Raw genomic sequence first — 9,391 nt, forward strand, 5'->3', positions numbered from 1 at the left:
AAAGAAAACCGAGAGGCTTGAAGATTGAATTGCATAGCCAAAGTCCTGATAAGGTGTACTTTGTGCTAATGTTGTGTTTACTGAGCACTACATTTCTTCCTTTGTTAAAAGTAAACACAACCAAAAAGTACCTAACTGCACTTTTCATACTGACATGACAAAACTACACAACATTTCTATCATATTTTTCCTATAAGCCAGGAAAAGGGTTCCCTTTCGAAGGGAACTCAACAATACGTCATAACGACGCTATGGGGAACGCCTCAGGTGTGACAGGTGTCTGAAATCAAATATCAACTCACAGCAATCATGTTGACCGGCGACAGCCCGTGAATCATCAGCTTGATTGATTAACGTGCGACCTGGATGTATAAAGGGGAGCCTTGCACACATGACAACATCTTTTCGTCTTCAGGGACTGTTTGTCTTTGGAGAATATCGTTGAAACGCGCAGAGAAGAAGGAGAATTTTCGCAAGTGTGCAGACCCATGCCCAAGATATTTGACATCGGGTGAAACACACACGAACTGTGCATTTTTTGCTTGGGAGAAGAGCACGCACGGGAGGCTCTCGAGAGAGCCTCTCGTGCAAACTGTGAGCGTTTTTTCATTTGAAGACGCTCCGCTCTCGTCGGACCCTTTTCTTGAGGGAGGAGGGTTCAGCATCTGAGCCACGTGGTGCAAGCGATCTGTGAAATAATACTGTTTGGGTGAGAGGCATTCACAGTCAGCTCCTGAGGGTGCTGCAGTGTTCATTGAGAAATATCTCGGTGCGCGTGCATCCGTGCGCTGTCGGATGTTTCAACCTCGCACCTGTTGTCTTTCTTCTCGAGGGATGAAAGCCAAATATATTTTAAACGGCTCGAATCTCGCGTTTGCCGAGGCAGTGTGTAGATTACGAGAACGTATAGATAAATATTAAAACTGTATTGTCTGGTGATTATGGCTGCATTTTAATTCTATGGAATTAAAATGATGTAATATTATCTGACTTTAAGAAGTTAGATATGTTAATTCAGCCTACCATCCAGACCGTGTTTCACTTATCCAGTGTTTTTTAAAGGGAAGGAAAAACTGCTTTTAATTCTGAAGAAATAAAAAAACATATGTGGTGTTCAGGTCATAGGCCTCACTAGGCCTTCCTGAGTATGAGCTCCCACATACTGTGGTTATCAGGTTTTAGGCCTCACCAGGCCTTCCTGAAAATGAGCTCCCACATACTGTGGTTATCAGGTCAGAGGCCTCGTCTGGCCTTCCTGATCATGGGTTCCCACATGCTGTGGTCGTCAGGTCACAGGCCTCACCGGCCTTCCTGAGGATGAGCTCCCACTTACTGTGGTCGTCAGGTCACAGGCCTCACTAGGCCTTCCTGGATATAGAGTGATGAAGTACATGCACCTTTACTTCATCTATTTTTCTTTTTGGTATGTACGCTCCGTACCTTCTTAAACCCATAGATATGGTAAGTCACACAAATGAACGTCTTGTGTACTTTCTAAAATCCATTTTTTATGGTAAGGGTCATGCGCTTTGCGCTTCGGTCCCTTCCTATGTGGCTCAGACCCAGGTCTTTCATCTCGGGTCCCACTCTAGATGCGTCCTGTTGTCGAAGTATGCTACGACAGACGCCTTTCTCTAGCTAACTTCCACATTCTGATGAGTTCACCAGGTCACCAGGTCACCAGGTTACAGGCCTCACTGGCCTTCCTGAGTATCAAATCAAATAAAATCAAATCAAGTATATTTGTGTAGCGCTTTTCACAATACAGATTGTATCAAAGCAGCTTCACAGTATTAAATTAAAATAAAATAATACAACAAGGTTTGTTTCTAGTGGAATTTATTGATTGATAGAATAAAATTAATATGGGAGTATGAGCTCCCACATGCTGTGGTCGCCAGGTTAGAGGCCTCACCAGGCCTTCCTGGATTCAGAATGGTTAAGTACATGCACTTTCGTTTTTGTGCACTTTCTAAAATCCATATTTATGGTAAGGGTTATGCGCTGTACGCTTCGTTCCCTTTTTTATGCGGTTCAGACTCCGGTTCTTCACCTTGGGTCCCACTCTAGATCTGTCTTGCTGTCGCAATGTATTACGACAGACACTTCCCTCTTGAGCTATCTCCCACATTCAGGTGTTATCAGGCTACAGGCTTCATTAGGCCTTTCTGAAAGTATCCCCCACATGGTGTGGTTGTCAGGTTACAGACCTTACCAGGCCTTCCTGAAAGTAAACTCCCACAGGTTGTGGTCGCCAGGTTTCAGGCCTCACCGGCCTTCCTGAGTATGAGCTCCCACATGCTGTGGTCGCCAGGTTAGAGGCCTCACCAGGCCTTCCTGGATTCGGACTGGCATAAGTACACGCACTTTCGTTTCGTGTACTTTCTAAAATCCATATTTATGGTAAGGGTTATGCGCTTCCGCTTCGTTCCCTTTTTTACTTGGCTCAGACTCCGGTTCTTCACTTTGGGTCCCACTCTAGATGCGTCTTCTGTCGCAATGTTTTACGACAGGCGCCTCCCTTTCAAGCTATCTCCCACATTTTGTGGTAACAGGCCTCGTTAGGCCTTTCTGAAGGTAGCCCCACATTGTGTGGCTGTCAGGTTACAGGCCTCTCCGGCCTTCCTGAATACGAGCTCCCACTTACTGTGGTCGCCAGGTTTCAGGCCTCACAGGCCTTCCTGAGTATGAGCTCCCACATATTGTGGTCGCCAGGTTACAGGCCTCATCCGGCTTTCCTGATATGAGCCCTCATGTACTGGAGCTCCTCACATGAGGGGGTCATCAGGTCTTAGGTCTCAGTAGACCTTCCTGATTTTGAACCCTCTCTTACTTCCCCAGTGTTCCAGAAAAAAAAAAAAGCGAGCACTGGGTAGACCCGTGGATTGAGTAGATGACTTCCGTCGTTTCTTGAGGTTGAGTCACACTCTCCGGGAGATCCCGTCTCTGTGATCCGGAACTGAATGGTTCTGCCAGCTTCGCAGGCCTTCGGTTTCTGAATACCTTATCCAAGGCAACTTCCAGAGGCTCTGTCTCGGACAGACAGGCAATGGCCAAACTGTGTGTCTTAGTATAGATCACCAGGCCAGCCTGGTGGTATTTCAGGAGGCATGCTCCCCTGAATAGTGACTGGCTGGGAGTCCCTTGGGTCCCCTAGCCACACTCCCTAGAAGTGACCCCTTCTATTGGAAGTTGTGGTCCTAAGCCTTTGAGCTGGCCCAGATATACCCCTCATTAATTATGTTCTGGCGGTTTCTTAGTTCATTAGCTTGGGCTATGACCGGTAGGGAGTGCTGTCACTGACAGCCCAGTGTGACCTAAGGGTGGAGTGGTTCCAGTGTTTTCTGAATTCTGGTTCTGACAGTTGTCAGCGTCGTTATGACGTATTGTCTCGTTCCCTGTTCTCAGGGAACATAGGTTACATTCGTAACCTGAGACGTTTTGATACAAGAACATTATGATATTATTTTAAAATTGCAATGATAGCATAACTATTACCTATGAATACTACTGAAATGTACCTGGATTCAACTCAAATCCTGTTAAATTGTACAACATGAATATGTTGTAAAACCTTCACACTTACAAAGTGTTTTGTGTAGAAAATTCACCTTGCTTTGTAAGAACATAATATTGTCACGTTTAAATCAAGAAACATAAACGAGGACTCAAATGCAGAGAAACAAAGGTAAGATTTTAATTAACAAACCAAACAAAAGTACAAAGAATAAACAAAACTCCCACGTGGGGGAAAACACTAGAACAAATACTAAACAGGTTTAAACACTAGGAACAAAACACAAGAACATAAGACAACGTAACAGCACAAGACTACAGACACAAGGAGACTAAATAGGGGAGCAAACAAAGGAGGGTAACGAACACAACAGGTGGGACAAATTAACCAATAACTAGATAACAAGATGGGAGGGGCTAGACAATGGACACGAGCACATGGCTCAAAACAACAAAACACCCAAGTGCAAAACAAGACAGGACAAGCTTGTGACATAACCCCCTCCTAAAGGAGCGGCTACCAGACGCTCCACTAGGACAGGAGGGACGGACCAGGGCGGGACGGGAGGGACGGACCAGGGCGGGACGGGAGGGACGGACCAGGGCGGGACGGGAGGGACGGACCAGGGCGGGACGGGAGGGACGGACCAGGGCGGGACGGGAGGGACGGACCAGGGCAGAGACAGTCCAACGGGCGGCCAGGGCGGGGACGACAGTCCAACGGACGACCAGGGCGGAGACGACAGTTCATCGGGTGGCCTGGACAGAGGCGGCGACCCCAGGGCGGGACGGGAGGGACAGACCAGGGCAGAGACAGTCCAACGGACGACCAGGGCGGAGACGACAGTTCATCGGGTGGCCTGGACAGAGGCGGCGACCCCTCGGGCGGCGTAACTGGCACCGGCGACCCCTCGGGCGGCGTAACTGGCACCGGCGACCCCTCGGGCGGCGTAACTGGCGCCGGCGACCCCTCGGGCGGCGTAACTGGCGCCGGCTACCCCTCGGGCGGCGTAACTGGCACCGGCGACCCCTCGGGCGGCGTAACTGGCACCGGCGACCCCTCGGGCGGCGTAACTGGCACCGGCGACCCCTCGGGCGGCGTAACTGGCACCGGCGACCCCTCGGGCGGCGTAACTGGCACCGGCGACCCCTCGGGCGGCGTAACTGGCACCGGCGACCCCTCGGGCGGCGTAACAGGAACAGACGCGGCCTCCGGCTCAGGAACAGACGCGGCCTCCGGCTCAGGAACAGACGCGGCCTCCGGCTCAGGAACAGACGCGGCCTCCGGCTCAGGAACAGACGCGGCCTCCGGCTCAGGAACAGACATTCTTGTGAAATAATCTACTTGTCTCCATCCAAATTCCAGAACGAAACAACTGAACTGGTGAAGTAATGCTTTGTATTATCTTCTCTTCCACTGAGTATTGTTGTGGAGTATTCCTCATTGAAGGCTCTTGTTAATCCTCTCTTTTTCTCTGAAATTACAAGTCTCGGGAAAAAAACGTATGGCTGCGGAAAAGTCCGAACTATTATACCTACTGACTGAGCTCTGAAGAGGTACAACCTCGCTGGTAAAGCCGCCTATTGAGTCTCTCGCGAATGTCTGGTGAAAGTGTTTGATGCTGGGAGGATGATCCTGAAGACTGCAGCAACGCTGTGAAAGGATCTGCTGTTGAGAGAGGATACATTACCTGTTCCTTACCGTCTGAGTCCTGCAGATGTGCAGCAACGCTGTGAAGTGAGTTTTAAAGTCACAATTTCCCCTTCATGTCCTGATAAGAGAATCTGCTGTTGAGAGAAGAAACATTACCTGTCCCTTACCGTCTGAGTCCTGCAGATGTGCAGCAACGTTGTGAAGTAAGCTTTTAGAGTCACTGTCCCACCATTGTGCCCGACGACGTATCTGATACTGAGGAGAATACATTACCTGTTACTTACTGTCTCCAGTCAAATAGCCCTAGAAGAAAAGAGTTGCTTATTCTTTTCCCAAGTTGATTGTTATTCAATAAAGATTGTTACTTTGAACTCAATTACTTGCCTCTTTTGTCCATTTGTTGCGTGCCTGTGGTGTCGGCTCCTCACGGTGGTGTCTGGAGTCAGGGGCGGCTGGTCATCCGAGTCCGCCCCGGCCTGCACCGGTGACACTGTCATTAAGTTGAAGTTATCACATTGTAAAGTACAGTCCTCGCTCCAGCCCTGCTCACTCGCTCTGTTTGGTTTCATTACAGTGTGCTCCTGGGAGCTCCCTCTGCTGTCCATAAGGTGCCTCTGCGCACCAGCCATTTCAAACCCAGCCTCCAGTATTTGGGCCACGCCTCCTTATTTGCATACACTCCTCAATCCTGAATCCCCAAATTCCCAATCCTAAATGGCTAAATGATAAAATGCCCAATCCTAAATACCAAATTCCCAATCCTAAATCCCTAAATGCCCAATCCTAAATCCTAAATGACCAAATGCCCAATCCTAAATGACCAAATGCCCAATCCTAAATACCAAATGCCCAATCCTAAATCCTAAATGACCAAATGCCCAATCCTAAATGACCAAATGCCCAATCCTAAATACCAAATGCCCAATCCTAAATACCAAATTCATTTTCGACTTAGACTTTTAGTTTTCGACTTAGACTTTTAGTTTCAAATTTAGACTTTTAGTTTTCGTTTAAGACTTTTAGTTTTAGACTTTTAGTTTTAAATCTGACCCAATAATCCCTCCATACACATCAACGCTGTGGGAAAAAAATGCATGAAAACACATTGCCAGGACTTTCCCCCCAAAATTCAAAGGCCTGTTTAAATGATTTAAACTAGAGGTATATCCTAATATTAAGATTATTTTTTTTTATCATGTAAACTATCTAGATTGTAACTGCCAAAAGATGCATAGTCTTGCACATATTTGAAAATCAGAATATAATTTATTTCACAGTATAGTTAACAAATTTGTGAATATATTGCAAAGAAAGAAAACATAGAGAGGCTTAAAAATAAGGTTTGGAGATTTTGCATATCCAAAGTCTTGATAAGGCAATGTTGTGTACTTTGTTCTCATGTTGTGTTTACTGAGCGCTACATTTCTTACTTAAACACAACCAAAAAGTACCTAACTGCACAAATGAAAGAGTACTGTTTACATTAAGCACACATACTTTTCATACTGACATGACAAAACTACACAACATCCGTATCATGTTTTTCCTATAAGCCAGGAAAAGTGTTTTGATAGAAGAACATAAAAATTCCAGTGATATCATTACTATTATTACATTGATCTGTGAATACTACAAAAATTTGCCTGGATTCAACTCAAATCCTGTTAAATTGTACAGCATGTAGTTTTTTTGTATAGAAAATGCACCTTGCTTTGTAATATAATGTGTAGGAAATGCATGAATGTAACTGGAGGATGTTTTGAGTTTAGCATCCCAATCCTATCTCCCCACCCTCACTTTCAGGGTTTTGAACTGCTGTTAACACACCCTGTTGCACCAAAGCAGCTTGAATTACGTCCCGCGCTTCTTTTTTACGAGCTGATTTTACTACAGAAATTTCATAATAATCAGCAATCAAATACAAATCCGCTTTACGACACAATTCTAATCCTTCACACAAAGGCTTTTGTCGAAAGGCCTCAATACTAAATTCCATTTCTCTATACCCCTTTCCCAGGGGCGGAGCTAGACTCTCAGTACAGTGGGGGCGGAGCTTCATCATGGGGCCCTCTACTAAGTTTTAAAATTAAAACTGTTAAAAAAACATAAAATATCTGATTAATGCATAAAATAATGTAGCCTGCAGTACAACTGTATATATACATACATATTATTTATATATTTTTTAAGTGGTATGTTTATTGTTTTTAATCATTTGAAAATTAATTCGAGAATTAACTTGAATGTGCAGCAATTTGTACAAATAGAGAGTATGTAGGCCTACTATATTTGTTGTAGCCATTAAATAAGAGCATTTATTTTCATATTTGTTCAAATATTATAATGTTATTTTTTCCATCTATGTTGATTATAAAAAGTGAACACCATGATAGGATGCATCGGGAGACATGGAGTCGGTCAGACATAATTTTGTTAATGGGTCAGACATGATTAAACTTAATTTTCTTCATTAAGTTTTGTAGAAAACCTTTATTTAAAGTGAATTTCGTTTTGTATAAATTGTATCTTAATTTTAATACATTTTTCATCAACCAATTGCCTGGATTTAATAAGAAGCAAATAAAGCAGACAATATCATGGAGGCGCGGGCGCGCCGCGGTCACTTGCATTGCACATGAACAGGTGCGCATCTCATCATTAATTAACCGAAACTCAGACATGAGAAATATAGCCTATCTAAAGAAAGCTTTAAATGTCTTTAAAAGAAACAATTCAAAATGAAAAGAAATAGGCTAGCCTACTCTCTGATTATGTAATCCAAGATGTGCATTTCTCTCTATAGGCACGTTATACGGAGAAGGCGATCGTCAACTTCATCTTTGCAGCAGACACGGACAGAAAAGACTAGTTTATTAATAAAAATCAATGCACCGGATTTACAAATGCAAAAAAAAAAAAAAAAGAAAGAAATTGCATCCCAATAAATCACAATACGTGTATTGTGATTGTCAATAACATTTTAGTAGTTAAACTGAGTTACAGTGTTTACATGGTACAATTTCTGGTAAGCTACACTTTTTTATTATTTCATTTCAATTCAATTCAATTATTGTGATTTGATTTAATAGTGACTCATTTGGATAAATATTAGGTACACAAGATAATCTCAAGAAAAACACAACTCACCTAATACTGTAAACATAGAGAGAGCCCTATCAGCTGGGAGTATTATTTAAGGTTAAAAATAACTCAAATATAAATATAATGCGTTTTTTATTTTTATTAAAATAACAACTTTATTTAATGATATAAGTAAAAATATAATAAATATGTAATATGGTACACATATTTAGCAAAATACTCTCCATAGCTCTTTTTTTCTAGCCAACTAATGTGCTATAGCCTATTATGGTCATTAAATGGCTTTCCTGAGGTAAATGTTATGTGACATAATTGTTCTACAGCTGTTTTATTGACCCCTTTGTTTGATTGATTGGTCGATATTATGTATGAGGAATACAGCCTACATTTCGGTAAGTTGTACTGTTTCTTTAAACAGTGTTCATTCATGTTTATTTAGGCTACTAGCTAGTAGAGATGATCAGCTCACGTAGCCTACCGTTGTTAGGGATCTGTCGCGTCACATTTACAAGCGCCAAAACGGTATTTATTGTTTGAATTTCGTAATAAAATTGACAGAATCTGAGAGCTGAGATTTTTTTTCTATCAACCTGCTCTGTCTAGTCCGCCGGTCTCTGTGTCCTCTTTGCTTCGCGATTTTTCTGTGCGTGAGAAAATGGATGTGTGGTGTGAGAGCGTGTGAAAAGAGTAAATTGCGTTTGTCTCACGGGGTCCCCGTTCCTGTCCAGTGACGCAAGATCGGCGGCGTTTGAGGGGCCCCTAATTGGCACGGGGCCCTGGGGCGGCCGCACCCATACACCCACGCTATCTCCGTTACAGCCCTTTCCCCGATTCACAAAAAAAAAAAAACTGCCAATAAAACGTCTGCAAAAGCAAAAGTAGAAAAAAAGAGATACATACCATTGGACGAACTTGTTACTATAACGTGTCCCAATTCGTTACGATAGGAGGAGCCCCCATTTGTTACGTCCCGTATTATAAGGACGGGTTTGGCAAGCGATTTTTATGTTGGTTAAAGGAAACCAGCCCCAGCCGACAGATCACCAACGACACAAAACTAAATTCCACAAAAGTATAATTTATTTATTTATAAGTGGAAAGAATAGATAAATTAAGGAG

This window comes from Abramis brama (genome assembly GCF_963993115.1).
Source record: "Abramis brama genome assembly, chromosome: 7".
In the NCBI taxonomy this organism is placed as follows: Eukaryota; Metazoa; Chordata; class Actinopteri; order Cypriniformes; family Leuciscidae; genus Abramis; species Abramis brama.